Here is a 6,079-nt window from a genome sequence, read left to right on the forward strand (position 1 = left end):
TTTGTGTGTAGATTACTTTGAGTGATGTTGAAATTTTTCATTTACCAGACAATGTGTCTGCACAGTGTTGTGCTAATCACGACAGAGTCCTCGGAAAAATCTGCAAATGACATTGTAATGGTTGGCTGATGCTGTGAATCACATGATTCCAGGAAGTATTTCTTGTGGGGCAGTGTTTCTTTTATAACTAGTATCACAGATCAATTTTGCCCCACGTAAGGTATTATGGAGAAGGTTTGTTATTTTGGGGATTCAATTTTTTCTCAAACAGGAAATATATTATCTCCTTAGGGATGTTTAAATTAGCACCTTGCCAGGTAACATGGACACTGAGAGGTCTCAGTGCTACTTTCCCAAATGAGAAGTCGGATTTAGGGACACGTATTTTACAAGTCTGCATAAAGGGTGATATTCTGGTGCCTATTGAAATCAATGGCAAAACTTGCATTGACTTCAGGGGGCCAGGATTTCATCTAAAGTATCTAAGCAAGGCAGCTGGTTCTGCAGAAGCAGGTAGCCAAGAGAAAAATGGGAAAAGATCAATCTGAATGAATGTACATGAATATACTTGGCATTAAGTAACAGTTTTATAAGGTTATTTAGGTACCTAGAGATGCTGATAAGCACCTGGTGAGATTCTAAAAAGCACCTTGAAATGAATGGGACTGCTAGAGATTGGGCCATAGGCAGTCTGGCCTGCTGGTTAAAGCGAGAGTTTGGCCTACTGGTTAGAGCTGGGTTCTGGGTGAGCAGAGTCCAGGAACAAGCCAAGGGTCAGGGCCAGAGGGACAGAAGCCAAATGCCAGAGCTGGAGGGCAATCAGAGTTGTGGGTCATAGGCTCTGCAGAGGCAGGAACTGAAGGGGAACCAGAGCAGGTTAGGAGCAGGGTCTGGAAGCCTGCGGATACAGGGACTGGAATGGCAGGATACACACTGAGCAGCCAGGAAGCTGCAGCTGCTGCTGTGCTTAAAGCCAGCCAGCTGCCCTTCCTGACCAAACAGGTGATGCAATCAAGCAGGTAACGTAGTGCAGGCTAGCTATGCTTGTTGGATTGCCAGGAGACTGACTCTGCTGCAGCCCTAATCCCTGACAGTATCTCCCTCACTACCCTCCTCAAAGGCCATGAGGCCTGGTTTCTCTCGGTAGATGCAGTGAAAAGCAAGCAGAAGGTCTAAGTTATGGACATGTTCTGCAGGTTCCCACAAGCATTCATCAGGGCCATATCCCTTTTAGTCAATTAAGTATTGGAGCCTTCCCTGTAGTCAGCGAGAGTCCAGAATTTGCCAAACCATATATTCTTCCTGACCCTGAATGGTTATTGGTAAGGGCAGGGGAGTGATGCAATATGGGAAGGTATTTTTGGTACGTGGCTTTAACTGGGAGATCTGGAAGATGGGATGGACTTTAAGAGATTCTGGTAACTGTAGCTTGAAGGTTACTATAATAATCCATTTTGTAATCTGAAAGGCCCCCATGTACTGGTGGTCCAGCTTTGCAGATGGGTGAGTAGATCTAAGGTTCTGGGTGGCCAGCCAAACCTAATCCCCTACTGAGAAGCTAGGGGCTGGCCGACAGTGCTGATCAGCATATCATTTGTATGATGCTTTAGCTTCTTCTAACCAGAGTTTAAACTCTTGGTGTATCTGAAGGATGCGAGTGATGAGGTCAGCAATGGTGGTCACTGGAGACTTGGTGGGGAATTTGGGGTGAATGCAAAGATGGAATCCGTAATTAGCGAAAAAATAAGATGTTGGTTGGATGGAGATGTATGTGGCATTATTGTAGGCAAATTCTGTGGGAGGTAAGCAATCATCCTGATGGTAATTAAGAAAGCCACATAGGTCCTGCTCCAGGACCTGACTGACTTGTTTTGTCTGACTGTTGGTGTTTGGGTAGTAAGTAGTCAAGGAACAGGTGTTGATTCCCAGAGGGCACAGGAAATTACCACCAGAAACAGGAAATGAACTGGGATCTCCAGTCAGACACTATGCTCGTTGGTAACCTGTGGAGGCAAAAGATGTTTTCTTCAAAAGGGCAGGCTTGTCTCTTGGGTGATGGGGAGGCCTCCACATGGTATAAATGCACCATTTTAGTAAGAAGGTACACTGTGACTAGAATCATGGTGTGTCCTTGGGAGGGCGGCAGTTCCATGATTAAGTCCATGGCTGAGATGGGGTGGGCAAGGGCTGAAGGAGATCCAGGGGTATCATATGGGTCAGGGGGTTCTTCGTCCAGGAATAGAGATTGCGGGATCTCACATAAGCTGCTATGGAAGTGCACAGGGCTGGCCACCAGATGCGCCTAGACATCAGGTCGTAGGTCTTGAATCGTGCAAAGTGGCCTGCCAGAGGAGGGTCATGGCAAATAGTCATAGGATTTGGAGCCTGGTTGTGCCCTCAGGCATGTAGATGCTTCCCTTGCAGTAGAAGATTCCATCATGGAGTATGAACACCAGGCTGGACTGAATATTGGTATCTTCTAGGGCCCAATGCATTTTAATCATGAATGGATCATTGGGCAGCAGAGATCAGATGGAGGTATTGGTTAGGGACTGTGGTATCAGCAATAAAATTCAAAGGTTTCAGGATCATGCACAGGGTTTCCATGCCAGGCTCACAATACTTGTCCTTTTGGGATAATGCATTCACCTTCCCATTCCTTATTCTCGAGTGGTAGTGATCACAAAATTGAAGTGTGTAAAGGAGACCAGTGGGCATGCTACTGGTTCAAATGCTGGGCTGTCTTCAGGAGTTCCAGGTTCTTGTGATTAGTAAGAACTTGGACCAGGAATTTAGTGCCTTCCAGGAGATGCTGCCACTCCTCGAAAGTCACTCTAATGGCCAATAACTCTTTGTCTAAAGTGTCATAATTTTGTTCCAGTGGGATAAGTTTGCACAAATGGAAGGCAAAAGGGTGAAGCTGACCTTTGGAGTCAGCCAAATGGGAGAGGATTGCTCCCCACACAAAGTTTGAAGTATTTTCCCCCACTGTAAATGGTTTGGCTGGATCTGAGTGGATCAATATGGTGGATGATATGAATGTGATCAAATGAAGTCTGTGCTTCTGGAGACCAGACAAACAAGGCTGTCTTCTGTAGGAGAGTAGTATTAGGGGCAACCATACTGGAGAGCCCCTTGATAAATCACCTATAGAAAATGGCAAAGCCCAGAAAGCATTGTATTCCATGGATGTCTTTTGGCGCTGCCCAATCTGCGATGGCTGCCACTTTATTTGGGTCCATAGCCAGTCCCTTAGGTGAGATGACATAGCCAAGAAATTCCACTCTGTCCTGGCTGAACTGGCATTTTTCTGGCTTGGCATAGAAGTAGTTCATGTGAAGTCTTTCCAAGATGCTTCATATATGCAGGTCATGATGTACCTGATTCTCCAAAAATAATAAAGATATCATTAAGGAAATAATGATGAATTGATCCAGCATGTCCTGGTAGATGTCATTAATAAAATGCTGGAAGGTTGATGGGCCATTGCACAGGCTGATGGACATGAAGAGGTATTTGAAGTGGCCAAACTGAGTGTGGAAGGTGGTCTTTCATTTGTCTCCCTCTCACAGATGCACCAGGTTATAGATCCCATGCAGATCTAGCTTTGTAAAAATTTGGTGGAGTACAGGTGGTCTAGGAGCTCATGAATGAGAGGGAGTAGATAACAGTTTCAAACAGTCACCTTGCTCGATACTCAGTGATCAGTGCTCGATACTCAGTGATCAAGGACCCATCCTTCTTCTTAACAAAGAAAATTGGCGCTCCTGCCAGAGATGTGGCTGGACAGATGAACCAGTTCTGCAGGTTGTCTTGCAGATATGTGAGAAGAGTTTGAAGCTCTGGTTCAGAGAAGGCATATATAAGCCAAAGGGAATCTCAGCTGTGGTATGGAGGTCGATAGAACAGTCACACCTTTGTCCATTTTCCCTTTGTCAAAAGCATCAGTGAGATCGTGATATTTTAGTGATATCTTGACAGCAGCAGATGGGACAGTGGCAGGCATGTTTAACTGCTGTGAGATCACTTTCTTTGGGTAGGGATTCCTTGGGTTGTGGCATGAGGTGCAGAGAGTACCAATCCTCTTGCTGACTTTTGGGAGACAGGCTTGACTACAAGTGTCATGTGCACAAAACCAGGGCAGACTGAGCATAACCGCAGAGTGGTGGTGGTGGTGGTAGGGGGCAAAATTAACCCAAACTTGAGAGCTTCCTGATGTCCCTCTAGATAAACAACTCCTAGGAGAATGGTCTGGTGAGCTACTGGGCCCAAGGATAGGACCAACAATCAATGGTTTCCACTAGATCTGGAGAGTTTTTGCACAGGGTAGCAATCCTTTAGGCCTTAGCAAAGTCCCAGCTCACAAAATTGTCCAAGGCCCCCAGTCAACTAGAGCTTCCAGGTGAATCTGAGGCCTCATAGAAAACCGGATCTGCAGTGACAATCAGAGGTGTGTCGGATGCTGATTTGCAGTTGCTGTTGTCCTGACACTGGCATGTGGGAGACAAGAAGTTATAAAGGAGGGAACAGACTGGTCCAGCGCAGGTTCCTTTATCGAGGCTGTGGCCTGACGGCTTCCTTACCCAAAGACCAACCCAGCCTTTGTCAGACATAATGCTGTGAAGTGTCTAGGCCCCGGACAATATAAGCACAGCACCGATGCTTAGTGTCTGTGGTTTTCTGCTTCTGGTACATGCCAGCTGACCTGGTCATATTGCCTGGGTTCCAGGTCCTGAAGTGAACTGCGCAGGTGAAGAGTCACAGTCCAGGGTGTTGGCAGTTTTTGGGGTGCTGAGCAATGCTCATGGCACTGCTCAGTCAGGGGGATGTCAAGTCGAATGAACAAATCAATTAGGTCATCCAGACTGGATGGAGGTTCAGCCCACACCAACTCCTCTTTAGTGTCTTCATTCTAGCTGGATAAGGCGACACTGTGCTGCCTTGTTCCATTCAGTGTCCACAGACAGAAGGCAGCACTTGGCTGCGTATTTGGCCAGAGGTCGACACCCCTGTCATAGAGCCTGAAGTGTGGTCTTGACAGTTCAGGTGCAGTGAGGGTCAGCAAAGATCAGACATTGCTCGAATAGACTCCTCCAACTGGCCTAGGAGGGGGCTGGACTGTTCCAAGAGGGGAGATGCCCAAGCCAAGGCTTCCCCAGTCAATAAACTAACAATAAGCCCAACCCAGGCCTGGTCAGTAGGGAACAAGTGGGGACATAACAAGAACAGGAGCTGGCACTGGTTCAGGAAACCTCTGACTGTTTTATTTTGGGCTGGGAAAGCAGCGCTCCAGCCCACAACACAATTAGAGATAATTCATTCTTTTATAGTCCTTGCCACATATTGTATCCTATACAGATAAAATAGAGTTTGCTGATATAAGAAATGTGCAACTAACATAGGTATCAATCTCAGCAGGAGGACAGTGTTATGGATACATTCTTAAGTCTTTGAAACGATTAGTTGATGCATGTCAGTAGTTAATGATAAATCATACACACCTGACAGATTTTGTATAGTAACTTGCTGGCCAGCTCAAGCTGAGGCCCTGGGCATAAGTGAAGTTAGGACCAAGTACATGTTCACTTCTTCCACACTAGCCTGCTCTTGATCATACTTATCGGCTGTATCATAGCACTGTCTTCTGCAGTTTGAAAAACAACTTTCAAGTGCATAGACATTTGATATTCCCAGGGAACCATTCTTGCATCAAAAGTAAGAATACACCCTTTAGACTCTTTGGATGAAATTCTTGCCCAATTGAAGTCAACAGCAAATCTCCTCTTGATTTAATGGGGCCAGGATTTCACCCTTGGAGACGACAGTAATGATAACACTGTGTTCAGGGCTAAGGTGAACATCTTCTGTTATTGATTCATGGGAGCTCGCCAAAATTCCTTTCCGGCTATGATGAATATTTACTCATATAATTCATCCATTGTGATTATACGTTGCTATGATTCTTAATTGGGATGAATCCCCAGATAGCTTTCAATGGATTATCCATCTGTAGCCAAAATGTTATTGTGGTCATCTTTAAAGGCTTGCCAGTTGCCTTTGGCCTAAATACTACTACTTC

The sequence above is a fragment of the Eretmochelys imbricata genome, chromosome 1 (genome assembly GCF_965152235.1).
Source record: "Eretmochelys imbricata isolate rEreImb1 chromosome 1, rEreImb1.hap1, whole genome shotgun sequence".
Classification (NCBI taxonomy): Eukaryota; Metazoa; Chordata; order Testudines; family Cheloniidae; genus Eretmochelys; species Eretmochelys imbricata.